Consider the following 15,122-nt stretch of genomic DNA (forward strand, 5'->3'; position numbering starts at 1 on the left):
TTCAGAACAGTTTCCTTAAAAATGAAATTAATGAAAACATTTGCAGATGTCTTTAATATGAGAGCATTTCTGTTGTCTTCAACTTTGCCTCTTTGTCACTTGCTTACACATAGATATTAATACTACTCAGTAATTTCATACATAACCCTACCAAAGAGGATAATTCAATTAACTAAAGTGTACTGGAGCTCTTGTTTTAAGTTCCAAATATGATGGAGTGTACTGGAAAGAAATCCAAAATAGCAGGTTAGGAAAAAGGCACCTTTCCATGTCTCTTATGCTTTTATCCCTAACCCCCCTGAATCTTGCATAGGTCAATCCCATCAATGCCTAAGAACTCAAAGCAAGTCTACAAACTATTCTACATCCCATCGAAAATATATTTCGATTTTCAAATTTCCTTAATACATTTATCTCTCTGATGAATGCTCATTTCCAAACTAACGGTTAAAATACTGTGGAAGAAGTAGGTAATTTGGAATAAAATCTATTCTGAAACAAATTGAAATGATCTTGACAACATTATACATGACACTCTCAGATAGAATGATGGTTGGTAAAAAGATAGCTCAGCAGCATATCTAGGTCTTAAATTAAAAATATGTCGACAAGGGAGACATGTTGTAGATGTGCTTTTTTTATTACACAAATTCCAAAAGTAACTCGGGTATTTATTTAAATGCTTATTTTAATAAAATTGCATCCTCCATATTGTTCTGATTCTGAAACACATCTACAACACAAGGCATCGTCTTAAAGAAAAACTACTCTTGATGATCTCAAGATACTACTACCAAAAGACAATTATGATATTCCTGTGCACTGGCAAATAAACACCAATAGCCTTAAATCCATGACTGGACTTACATGAATTAACATAACTTCTCCCCGAACAAAATTCAAAGCTATCTTAAAAAAATTTTTTTAAAAAAGGCACGAAAGCCAACAAACTCCAATGTATCCTATCTAGACCAAAAATACAAAGCTATAAATGTCTAAAAATGCCTCAAGGTATGTAATTACTGAAGCTAATTAGCATCCTCGAAATTAAACATCCACTGCACAGCTCAAGGGATTGTGGAGGCAAAAAGGAGGTATGGGCAGATAAAGTTCAAATGTATCTAATAAATAAAGAAATTATTTGGAATTAAACAATGTAACTTGCTAGGAGAAGAAAAATGATTATCAACCTCATAAGTCCCAAATAAAATGGGAAACCTTTTCCTGCTGTTATTCACTGGGAAAGTGGGAATTAAATGGGCCAGAAGCTCAGAACTGTGATAAAGATAACATGAAAGATCTTTTCATTCATATAAAAAAAAAAAAAAAAGTTTTAAAAATTTATACTAAATAATCTTTTTCTATAAGGTCATGAGAGTTGTGTCATATAATTTTACCTCTAATACTCAAATACCTTTATCCTAACAAAGTATATAACTATGAGATTCTAAGTAAAGAAGATCAGTATTCTATACAGTATAGTTTTCAGATATTTGATTTTCAGTGCTGCCACTTACAAGCTGTGTGATCCTGGGCAAGTTACTTAATCTCTTGGTGCCTCAGAATCTCTTGTCTGTAAAACAAAGGAAATAGTAACTGTCTCATGGGGCTATAAAGATTAAATAATAAACAAGTAAAATGCTTAGATACATGGAAAGCATTTAAATAAAATGTTAACTATTATTTTTGTTATTTAATCTTCTCTAAAATGATATAGCAAGAGTGGAGTCACTAGTTTTAAAACCTGGAAGAATTAATATAGAAGTAATATTATGTTTTACGGCTCCTCCGAAACTGAGGGGCCTGTTTGCATAGAGCAAACAGGATAAGTAGGCCCTCAATATACATTAGGTTTTAAGGTCCTCAATATACATTTTCCTCTTAGAGACAAATATTCTGGGATGCAATCAAATATTTGTTCCCTTTCTCCACCTATCAGGAACATCAGTGGTGCAGGAGACAAACAAGTAAAGTAAATTATAATGTATAATGTAGCTAGAGCTGCTCACAAAGTTAAATGAGAATAGAGGGAGTAGGCAGCTAAAACCTCCTGGAGGAAAGGTTTTCAGAAAGAGGGGATGCTTAAAACTAACCTTCAAGGACAAATAGTATTTAGCCAAATAGAGAAGTAGAGAAACAGACTTCGATTACATATTTACCAGCCAGATGATTTGAGGAAAATTACTTACTCTCTCTAAACCTCAGTTTCCTTATTGATAAAATGGAATGATAGGAGTACTTCTTTGGAAAGGCTGTGTGAAGATTAAATGAGATAAAATATGTAAAGTACTTAGAACAGTACCAGGAACATAGTATGAACCCAAAAACACAATATTACTAACACGGATGTACGAATCACCATGATGCTTTCTCAGAACTGCAAGTATTGCATCAAGAGAGCTATTATATAAGGCACAAAGAAAAGTGGCTTGAGAAGCTAGAGTTTAGTGGAAACCAGATCATAAAACATCTTGCGTACTAACTAAAGCTATGAGAAACTTGTAAAAGATTTTCAGAAAGGAGTTTCTTCATCATATTTCTATTTTAGAAAGATTACTTTTGCTACCATGTGGATGGCTTAGACAGAAGATTAAATAAAAACAGAGCCACCAGATAGGAAAAAGATAAGTATTTTAGCTGCAGAATCAGGGGACTCTGATTTAAGAGGCATTAAGAAGGTAGAATCGTTAAGACTTAGTGATGTATGAGATATATGTGATGACTCGGGGAGAAGTCTAAGAGAACACCCAGGTGAGGGATAGTGTGGCCTGGGACTCCTAGGAATCTCCCAGACTTTTTAATGGAATCTGCAAGGTCAAAACCATTTATATAATACTAAGACCTTGTTTGCCATTTTCACTCTCATATTCTCACAGGTACACAACAGTATTTTCCAGAAGCTACCTGTCATGTAATATCACAATTAATTGAATAAAAAGGCAGATATGAGAATCCATCTATGATGTATTAACCCCAACATTAAAGTAGATTTGTAAAAAATGAAAAACAATGACACATGTCTCACTCAATTTTGTTGTTGTTTTGGAAATTTTTTTCATAAAGAAATTTGCTTTCATTTAACATGTAATGAGTTTATTATCATTTTTAAGTGAATTAATGTTGTAAATTTTTTTCAGTATTAATTTCTAATGCATTAATATTGATAGGTATAACCCAAATAAAAGATCTTTTAGAGGCCTCAATAATTCTTAAAAGTATAAGGAGATTCTAATATCAAAAAGTTTGAGAACAACTGGGGTAAATATTTCCACCACTGAGATAGGAATACCGAAGAAGAAACAAGTTTGGAAAGAAAGATGATTAAGTTCTGTTTAATCCGGCATATGCGATGTGCCCAAAAGCTGGCAAAGTCAAAGTGTCTAATAGGCAGTTACACCAGTGAGACAGGATATCTAGACCACTAAACTATAATAGAAATTGAAACCTTGGATTTTAAAGGGAAGATGCATGACAAGACCAGTGGCAGATTAGCAGCAGAAAAGGCAAGATAGATGAGGAGATGCCTCAGGACACCAATATTAAAGGAATAAAGAAGAGGAAGAGGATTCCAGATAGAAGTTATAAATATTCTAAATAAAAATGAAAAATAAAAGAAGACATCACTAGCTATAAATTAAAGAGAGAAAATGCTGGTCAGGGCTTTGAAGAAAAGCAAAGAACCAATCTACCATTGGTAACAGCAGGGAAAAATAGAACAGATAAATGAAATGCAGCATTACTTCCAAAATCTCATGTTAGCTAAGTGTTTCAATCCCTTCTCATATAATACTTTTTTTCCTATCAGAGTTACTCATAAATGATAGAACAATTTCAGTTTCATCTTCTTTGTCTCCTTTCTTCAAACTTGGAAGGAAATACAAACAAGAAAATGACAAAAAGATAGAGATGGAAAGAAAAGTTCCTGCATGAAATATATGATGGGGGTTGACTAAAGTAGTAACTCAGTGAAGAAGCATTCATTCATCTAACAAATACTGAGTTACCACTCTGTGCAAAGGATCATGATAGCCACTGTGAAAAAAAGCCTACTAATAACATACCAAGCTATGCCCTTGATTCATCAGAAACAATAGACTGTAAATAAAAATAAAATTTTCCTGATGAGGCTGGCACAAGCAGAGGCAGCTCTATTCCAAAAGTGGCTCTAGCAGATTCCCAGAGCTTAAAGTCACCTAATTACTCAAACGTGTCCTAATTCCACAGAATTTTTTTTCAAGTGTTTAATAACTATGTGGTCCTGTGACAATGCTATATCTGAGTTTGTACACAGATAAGTGTGGCTTTGAAATGCAGAGATATACCTTTAAGAAATCCTGTATATATATATATGAAATCATCATAAACTCTGATGTAAGCTCCAAAATTAATAATAAATGTTAAGGAATAATTACCTAGCTAGTGCACTTAGGCTGGATAGGCTGCTTTAACTGGTCAACAGTACCCTTTAAACACAGAAAAATGTGATTTTATAAATATGGCCATTCTTTCAAGAAAAGGTCTATAAGGATAAAAATAGAGAAAAGTCTTGTGAAAACATCAAGAATCTAGCAATACATCCCAAGAGAACTCAACGAGAAAGGATAATTATCACACACAAGCTATCACTAAAATCTTTTCACACCATCATTTTGTGCTATGGTAGCTGACATATTCTATCGCTAGTCCTGTTATGTGATTGATTTGCAAACTTCTAGAAGAAGCTGGACTTCAACAGACACTGAACAATATCAGAAGTATTTTTTTGTGTTACATTTAGTCTCCATTCTGCATCCACCCTTTTAAAAACTTAAGAAAGGAAGGAATTATTGGAAAAAAGTTAATAATAATGAGTATTCCTAATGTTATTGAAAACTATGAGGGAGGGGGATTTCATTTCTGACTAATATAGAGTAAAAGAAATCCAATATACCTTCCTGGCACAAACAATTAAAAGAAAAACAGACAAAATGTATGAAACAATGGTTTTTAAGACATTGGACAACGGGCAATGAAGGACAGTGATTCCTGAGATAAAAAACAAGGAAAACTCTGAGATTACCCAAGTTTAAAGGAAGGGGCAATCTAGGGAAAATCCAGACAGAGCCCAACATGTTCCCTGAGTGGAAAACACAGGAGTGAGTCTGAGAAAACAAAGAAGTCTAGAGTTCACTGAAGAAAAGCAAAGAAGTCTGGAGTTCACTGAAGAGAGTAAGCCACAGATTGGAGAAAATATTTGCAAACCACATACCCAACAAAGGACTCGTATCTAGACTACATTAAAAAACCCTCCACAAACTCAACAGCAAAGAAACAATTAGAAAATGGGCAAAAGACATGAACAGACATGTTCAAAATTATTAGCCATAAGGGAAATGCAAATTAAAACCACAATGACTTATTGCTACACATATATCATAATGGCTAAAACAAAATATACCAATAATATCAAATGTTGGCAAGGATGCAGAAAAACTGTATCATTCATACATAGCTGGTGGGAATGTATAATGGTATAGCCACTGAGCCAATGGTACAATTTGGCAGTTTCTTATAAAATGGAATATACAATTACCATGCCACCCAGCAATTGTACTCTTAGACATTTATCCCAGACAAATAAAAACTTGTGTTTACACAATACCTGTACAGGAATATTCATAGTAGCTTTATTTATAACAGCTAAAGACTGGAACCAACACAGAAGTCCTTCAATGAGTGTTTAATCAAATTTAGGATAGCCATATCTTGGAATACTACTCAGCAACAAAATGGTACAAACTACTGATACCTGCAATGACTTGGGTAGATCTCAATGGAATTATGCTGAATGAGAAAAAGTCAATCTCAAAAGTGACATACTGTATGATTTCATTTAAGTAATACTTTGAAATGGCAATATTATAAAGAACCGACTTGTGGTTGCCAGGGTTATAGGTTTATGAACAGGGTAGAGGATAGTGGGCGTGGTTTTAAAAGAGCAACATATGTGTAAGTGGTACTTCCAAAGAAAAGAACAGGAAAATAATAATTTAAATGTTTCCAAATTGGAATAAAACTTTAAATACACAAATCTGGTAAGTTCAAAGAACCAACTCAAGACACTCATTACCAGATTATCTAAAACCAGTAATAGAGTAAATTTAAAATCAGCAGAAGAAAAAGACATATTACATACAGAGGAACAAAGATAACAAAATTCTCACTGGAAACTACTCAAGTCAAAAAACAATGGAGTAGTATCTTAAATGGCTTAAAGAAAAAAACCTATCAACCAATAATTCTATATACATAGAAAATATCTTTCAAAAATGAAGGCAAAAGACAGACTTTTTCAGACATACAAAAGCTGAAAGAATTCATCAGCAGCAGATCTGTACTAGTCCTTCAGGCTGAATATGATAAACAGAATCATGGATCTATACAAAGGAATGAAGAACACAAAAATGATAATGTGGATAAATATAAAACCTTTTGTTGCTCATTATTTAAATATCTTTTAAATTATCAACTATTCAAAGCAAAAATAACTTAAAATATATTGTAAAATTTATATATATAAATAAAATGTATAACCAGAATATGGCAATGACCAAGAAGGAAGAAATCAAAGTTTACTGTTGTAAAGTTCTTATACTATACATGAAGCAGTATAACATAACCTTAAAGTAGAATGTATGGCCCATTACAGGAAAAATGGCAATCAATAGAAACTCACTTAAGAATCCCAGATACTGGACTTCTCAGACAGACTTTAAATCAGCTATTTTAAATTAGATCAAAAAAGGAAAGAAACCATGACTAAAGAATTAAAGAAAAAGTATGAGAACAATGTCTCACCAAAAAAAGAATATTAATAGAAAGATAGAAATTATAAAAAGGGACTAAATATAAATTTTGGACTTGGAAGTATAATAAGGGAAATGAAAAACATCAGTAGAAGTGTTTGATACAAGCAGGCAGAAGAAAGAATCACTAAATTTGAAGCTAGGTCAATTAAGATTATCCAGTCTGAGGAACAGAAAGAAAAAATAAAAAGTATCAAAGCCCCCAGAGACCCGTGGGGCATCATTAAGCATATGAACAAATTCATACAGGGGAGTCCCATGAGAGACAAGAAAGGGAAAGAATATTTAATGAAATAATAGCCAATATTCTCTCAAATTTGATTAAAAACACTAAATATGCAAATCCGAGCTCTTCAGAAACCATGGAAGCCAGAAGAAGGCAATGGGAAGACATATTCAAAGTGCTGAAAAGAAAAAGACTGTCAACCAAGAATTCTATATCCAGCAAAGTATCCTTTAAAAACAAATAGAAAAATAAAAACAAATGAGAAATTAAGACATTCCCACATGAAAATGAGAGAACTCATTGCTAGCAGACTGAGTCTACAAGAGATACTAAAGAAAGTCACTCAAGCTAAAAAAAAAAAAAAGAACACTAGGCAGTCACTAAAATCCAAATGAATAAAAAGTACTGGTAAGGGTAACTATATAGGTAAATGTAAAAGAGTATAAATGTATTTTTTGTTTGTAACTTTTTCTATCTGATTTAAAAGACAATTGCATAAAGCTATAATTATAAATCCATGTTAGTGGCCACACAATATATATATATTATAAAGATGTAACTCGTACAATAATAATTGCACAAAAGATGGAACAGAGGTACACAATAGTATAAGTTCTGTATACTATTGTATACTACTGTAACTGAGTTTTGTATACCACTGTAATTAACTTGGTATTAATTGAACTACATCGCTACAAATTAATATGTTTATTAAGATGTTAATTATAATCACCAGGACAATCACTAAGGAAATAACACCATAAAAAGAATCTACAAAACCCCATTAAGTAGCACCATATTTGAAAGACTGAGCACATTCACCCTAAGATTAGTAACAAGACGAGGATGTCCATTTTTGCCACTTTTATTCAACACTGCACTGGAAGTTCTAGCTAGGGCATAAGGCAATAAAAAGAAAGAAAAGGAATCCAGATTCAAAAAGAAAAAGGAAAACTATATCTGCTGCTGACTTGATCTTGTATCTAAAAATCCTAAGGAATCCACTAAAAACTAATAAATAAGTTTAGCAAGGTTGCAAGATACAAGATCAGTATAGAAAAATTGATTGTATTTCTACACACAAGCGATGAACAATTCAAATATGAAATCAAGAAAAAGTCCATTTATAACAGTAACAAAAATAAAATACTTAGGTATAAATGTAATGTAATGGGGTAGGGTTAAAAAAGCAATGTAATGGTGTAGGGTTAAAAAAAGTTTAAGATTTATATGCTGGAAATTACAAACTACTACTGACAGAAATTAAAGATCTAAATAAAGGGGAAAATATCCCATGTTTATGGATTGGAAGACTTCATATTACTAAGACGGTAACACTTCCAAAACTGACCTACAGATTCAATGCAATCTCTATCAAAATCCCAGCTAGCTTTTTTGCAGAAAAATTGACAGACTAATCCTAAAATTCACATGGAAATGTAAGGGATCTAGAATAAACAATATAATGTTGAAAAAAGAACAAAATTGGACGACTCACAATTCCCTATTTTAACTTACTACCCAAAGTGACAATAATCTAAACAGTGTTGTAGTGGAATAGAAAAGAATGTAGTGTTGTAGAGGAATAGAATTGAATGTAGAGTAAAGGAATAGAATTGAAATATAAACTCATATATTTATGCTGAACTGTTTTTCTACAAGGGTGTCAAGACAATCAAATAGGTCAAGAATAGTATTTTCAACAAATGCTAGGACACGTGGCTATCCACATTTAAAAGAATACCTCACACCATACACAAAAATTAACTCAAAATAAATCACAGACCTAAATATAATAGCTAAAACCAGAAAACTCTTTAAAGAAAACTCTGAAATAAACCTCTGTGATCCTGGATTAGACAAAAACCTTCTTAGACACAACACTAAAAGCATAAAAAAGAAAATATAGACAGGTGGACTTCCATCAAATTTAAAACTTGTCTGTAAACAATACCATGAAGAAAGTGAAAAGACAACTCATAGAATGGGAAAAAATATTTGGAAATCATATATCGGATAAGGAACTTGAATCCAGAATAAAGAACTCTTACAACTCAATAACAAAAAGATGAGTTGCCCAATTTTTAAAAAGCAAAGGATTTACATACACTAAAAAAAAAAAAAGATATACAATGACCAATAAGTACATGAAAAGATGCTCATCATCAGAGAAATGCAAATCAAAACCATAGTGAGATTACTACTTACACCTACTAGGATGGTTAGAACAAAGAGACAGGATGTTTGGTGAGGACAAATTAGAACCCTCATACACTGTTAGTGGTAATGTAAAATACTGCAGCCACTTTGGAAGCAGTCAGATAGTTCCTCAAAAAGTTAAACATATGATCCAGCAATTACCCTCCTAGGTGTATACCCCAGATAAATGAAAACATGTGTACACAAAAACTTGTACATAAATGTTCACAGAAGCATTATTCATAGTACCTAATAAGTGGAAACAATCCAAATGTCCACCAACTGATGAATGGATAAACAAAATGGGATATAGCCACACAATGGACTATTATTCACCCATTAAAAGAAACAAAAACTAATACATGCTGCAACTTGGATGAACCTCAAAAATATCATACTAAATGAAAGAAACCAGACACAACAGTCACATACTTTCTGATTCTTTTTATAAGATATATCTAGACTAGGCAAATCCATAGAGACAGAAAGCAGATTATGGGTTGCTGGGGGAGGAGGAAATGGAGAGTAATTATTTAATGGGTATCAAGTGATTTATGGAATGAAAAGTTTTAAAACTAGAGAGAGTGGTTGCACAACATTGTAAATTCACTAAATACCACTGTTGTGTCACAGCTATACAACAAATTGCTACTCAGCATTAAAAAGGAATGAACTATTCATACATGTAACGACATAGATGAATTGCAAAATAATTATGCTCAGTAAAAAAACAAAGCCAAAATAAATAAATGTGAGAGTATACACTTTATGATTCCATTTATATAAAATTCTAGGTAATGGAAACTAGTCTATAGTGACAGAAAGTTATCAGTAGTTGCCTAGAGGCCACAGAGGTTGAGGGAAAGATTACAAATGGGAACAAGGAAACTTGTGGGGGTGATGGGTATGTTCATTATCTTGTCTGTAGTGATAGTTTCATGAGTGAACACATATGTCAAAACTTAAAATTGTATACTTTTAATATATACAGTTTACTGTATGTCAATGATATCTCGATTAAGCTTTTTTTGAAAAAGGGAAAAAAGAAGTAAGTCGAGGTACTCATGTTGGCCATTCAACAACTGATTAAGACAGTAATAAAAGCAGTTTTAATTTACCTTGTTGTACAGACAACACGACAAAATCAAACATGGAGAATCACTCAAAGTAGCATGTAAGTCTGAATTTCTTAAACTTAATAATACTTTCATTAAAATACACTGTAATTTCAGAGACTCTTAATCTTCAATTCTGAATGATCTTCAGTTGATAGTGCCAGAACCCTTCCGGTGCTGGCAAGTACGACAATCAATGTGATCTGTAAATCACCATTTAGATATACCAAGAAAGCTCCTACAAGAAACTCTAATATGAGTCCTTAAAACTGAAAATACCTGTGAACGGTATCTCAAGTGTGATGAAATCAATGAAAAAGACTTCTACTATCTATATTAATCACCTCTTAAGAATTCTCCAGTTATATTTACCTTTTGTAGATATTTACTCAAATAAATTTTTTGAAATAAGTATTTCAAAACATTTTATCTTTCTACAAAGTCAGAAAAGCTTTACAGTTAAAACCAGAAGATAGATTTTTCTTTACTATTGTTTTAAAAACAAAAGGTATAATGTATTCTAGTAGGAGAAAGTTATGGAAATGGGGGTAAAATTCGGTCAATCGAAACCGCTTTACATTCATGATATTTATGCCAGGTGAAGAATGACATTATCTATCCCAGGCTACCATTGTCCCTCAGTTCGACTACAGCAGTAGCTTTTATGTTTTAATTCAGCTGAACTCAGTGATATAGTCTCTGTCTCAATTTCTTAATCTATTAAATTGGTATAGCAACTCTTCAATCTCATGAGGTCATGTGAGAATTAAACAAGAATACAAATATATAGCACTTAATTTGTTGCCTGATACATAAAAAGTGCTGTATAAATGTTACCTATTATTACCTGAATAAATGTTCAGCCTCCATGAGTCCTGGGCTGGAATGGCATCATATATAAGGAACAAGTCTAACCTCAAAAAAAAAAAAGAAAAAAAGTTAAGTTAAAAAGCAATTTAAATCTTAATATATTGAGACTCTCAAAGAAAATAAGACATCCATTTCAAAATCCATAGCGACTTCTTAACATATTCTTTCCCAATTCCTTTTGCCCACAATGTTTCTCCTCTCACCTTCCCTGAACCCTCTATATCCATCCCTACTCTCAATTCACCATAAAACACTGCTCATTTGGTTCTTTCCCCTCTATTGATCCCCTTCTTATAAGCAGTTCTCGGTCCACTTTCTAATATAATCATCTAATATAATCATCTAATTAATCATCTAGTCTTAATCCTTAAATTCTTCAGCTGTTTTTTACCCCCTATCCTTTTACACAAGTCTAGAAACTGAGATAGCAGATCTAGAATCTTTTAGTAAGTGAGAAGCAAAAGAAGCCAGAGACAGAATTGTCTTCTGAGTAGAAATAATCACTGCAAAAATATAATTTAATATTTCCTCATCCCAACTGTAATATTTATTATTACTATTAATACTATACAGGACTGAAAGCTGGCTGGTGCTTAATTCACTTTAGAAACCCTGAGTACCACCACTGGATCCCTTAATATGCCCAAGCCAGTCTGTTCTTGGAAGTCCACAAAATACCTAAGCCCTGCTATGTTCTAGGCTGAAGTGAGGAATATCCTTAACTCACCATTTTATTTTACAATTCTATCCCATGAATATCACATCACCAAAGATAGCCTTCCTCATATCGTACTAAAATTTCTATGAAAAAGTTCTTCTAGTTTCTTTGCAGGCCCTGAACCTCAGGGTTTGGGCATTAGAGAAGTGTGGTAGTTTGGTTAGGGTTGGGAAGCATGGCCAGAGGATACTGTCCTTTCCAGTTTCACCACCAACCTTGGTTCGAAAACACTGCCTGCCCATGGTGAATTTTGTTCCTAGGAAATGCCTCATTTTCCCTATGCAAAGAAATTACTAGCTGCTTTTCACCACAGGTCCTCAAGCCATGCCCAGAGGTATCTGATTTTTAAGTGTGCACAGTGGGTTCACATTAAGAAAGAACCTTGCCAAACTAAGAGCTCACTTCCCCAACTTTAGAGTCAGGGAATCAAGAGCAACATAATTCAAAACACGCACTAGTACTTATTGCTAGAATGGTTTTCTTGCCCTCTTTGTAATCTTACCAAAATTAAAAGTGGAATACTTTCTGATAGTTCAATTCTTTTCTGCTGGCCATCCTCCATAACTGCCATATAGTTTGCAGTTTTCCTAATTAAATGTAATAGCTTAACTAATCTCTCTACTTCCACTCTGGGCACTCCGTTATCTGTTCTCCCCAGAGAAGCATGAGTGATCTTTTTAAAATGTAAATCTTTCTTCCTCAACCAGCTTCATCCTACCAATGAATGGCTTCAAATCATCCCAAGCAAGGTCTACAGAGTCCCACAAAATCTGGCCCCTGCCTATTCTTGAACATACCAAACCACATACTCCCTACAAGGCCTTTGTATTTGTTGTTTTTCATGCTCAGAACACTCCTCTCCCATCAAGGAAATGCACAGTTTGCCTCCCCTCAAGTAACAGTTCACTAAGAAGAGGTCTTCCCTGACCACCCAATATTAAATATCCCTTTCTCCTTTACTTTCAATCACATCACCACATCTATTTTCTTCATTATGCTTTAACTATCTTATTTATTTATTTGAAATTGTTTATTTTCTCAAACAAGAATGTAAACTCTTTGAGGGCAGAAATCTTGTGTGCCTTGTTCATTATCTGCACCTCTAATGCCAGATAGTACATGACACACAATACTCACTGAAATAGTTTTCTAATAATTTGAGTCATTTACAAAGCTAAGTAATACCTTTAACGTACACTTAGGTTTTTAAAGTTGTTGTTTTTTTTTCACTTCTTTGTACAGCCAATAAAATGGCCAACCTCTCAAAACACTGTATTCTCATTCTAACAATCTGCTTTGTATTCTCAAAAAGCTCCTTTCCTTTCTCTGAAGGTAAAATTTGCCCTCAAAAAATAAGACGGCAATTCTATCTGGCAACACTGTTCTCTGGGTCTGTGGGGCCCAAATCTGATGTTCTTAGGAGGTATGAATTGCCAAAGATTTGGCTACTGGCATTGCAGGGAGTAATGCCTCATTCCCAGAACTAGGCTAGCTGGTGCAAGCTGCAAATGCCTGTGAAAGAATCAAGGTTGATAAGAGTTCTATGAAGTACTCCAAATACCTGAAAGATAACTTCACAGGAATAGGAAGATTCATTTCAGCCATCTGACTTGTTCTATAAAGCCTTAATAATGATCCTGTCACCAGAAAAACAGGTACCTTGTCCTAGCCTTCTAATTGGCTGCATTTAGTAGCCAACGTCCATCTATTGCAATAAAATGCCACCTCTGAGTTCCTATTTCTATCATATTATCATTGGTTTGGGCAAAAGATAAATCAGAAACCACAGTTAACAAATCTACTTGTCCGGGACCTAAGACAATTAACTAAACTTAGCTGGAGAAGAATAGCCTCCAGTCACCAGGAAACAAGTTTTAAAGATCCTAACTGTAACACTTGGGCACACTAAAATGGCTGTAATCTGAAAAACGACCACACGACACTCCTATTGACCTTCCTGTTCCAAAACAAATAATGTCTAAAGTCACCTGAATCTTGAACAACGACTCTAACTTTGCTCTAAAATAAGGGCTATGACAGCTATTGTAATGAGAGACCCGATAAACTCAGGGCAAAGAGCTCATTGTGCCAACATTGTCACCTCATCTACTACGTCAGCTGATTCACACTGACAGGCTGACAGGTCACTGACAACTGCACCTTGCCCAAAATTCTTATTTCATATATAAAACACTGTCTACTCAAGACAAGTGCAATCCAGACACCTTCTCTTGCTATGAAGCTTTCCTATCCTGATTTCATTGAGCATCTGGGCGAAAAAAGTAGTCACTTCAGGCCCATGTTAGTAACTCTAGATGACTACAAAGGCACAGAGAGAGGGATTAAGAACGAAGCACGTAAAAGGACTAGAGTGTTCACTCTCAGCAATTATCAATTTTAAAAAAAAGGATTAAAAAAATCACTTGGGAAATAAATTAATCTCTTCAGAATTAACTAATGTTTGGTATTATTACGGTAATTTGGAAAATAGTTGTAAAGTCAGAACCTGAAAATATCTAGTCCTTGGCCATACCAAGTAATCACAGAAGACATTCTTTCAACAGGAAAGGTTTGTTCTAAAATGAACATCAAGAAGAAAAACAAGTCATGGTAAAAACAAACAAACAAACAAACAAACAAACAAACAAAAAACACCCACAATCTAGCCAATTCATTTTTTAAAAAGGAAGAAAGGGAGGGAAGAAGGTAGGTAAAGGAAGAGTGAGAAAGAAAGGTCGGGGTAGGACAAGGAATAACAATGCCCACTGTTGCAGATTAAATATGGCCACAAATTTGCAGCAATTCCCATCAAGAAGTAGAATTCATTTCTCTGTCCCTTAAATCTGAGCTGAACTTGTGATTTGTTTTGCTTTGTCCAATAGGACACAGCATGAGTGACACTCTGAAATTTCTGAACCCAGGCCTTAATAGAACTTCCACTCTCACACTCTTGGAACCTGGCCACCATTGCAAGGAAGCCAAGACAGCCAGCAGGAGAGGCCATAGCACCATGGATGACAGCTCCAGATCAATGCTAGAATGAGGCTATTCAGGTACAACTAGACCCTAGCCAATGTGCCAACTAACCACAAACACATGCGTGAACCTAGCAGATACCATGTGGAATAGAGGCATGCCATGCCAGAAAC

The 15,122-nt window shown here is 34.0% G+C and overlaps 1 protein-coding gene across 13 annotated transcripts in view; it reads right to left on the bottom strand.

The window, feature by feature from the left end:
* Window positions 1-11,298, bottom strand: part of R3HDM2 (R3H domain containing 2) — a 98,472-nt gene extending 87,174 nt beyond the window's left edge. For 12 of the 13 annotated variants that reach the window (XM_006908938.3, XM_015587039.2, XM_015587040.2 and 9 more), the window contains exon 1: window positions 11,233-11,298. The gene's annotated coding sequence lies outside the window, so the exon portion shown is untranslated. Of the gene's footprint in view, window positions 1-1,517; window positions 1,574-11,232 lie in introns of all 13 variants that reach the window. The other variant, XM_025044667.1, reaches the window with a different exon arrangement.
* Between the last annotated feature and the right edge of the window lie 3,824 nt (window positions 11,299-15,122).

The sequence above is a fragment of the Pteropus alecto genome, unplaced genomic scaffold (genome assembly GCF_000325575.1).
Source record: "Pteropus alecto unplaced genomic scaffold, ASM32557v1 scaffold433, whole genome shotgun sequence".
Lineage (NCBI taxonomy): Eukaryota > Metazoa > Chordata > Mammalia > Chiroptera > Pteropodidae > Pteropus > Pteropus alecto.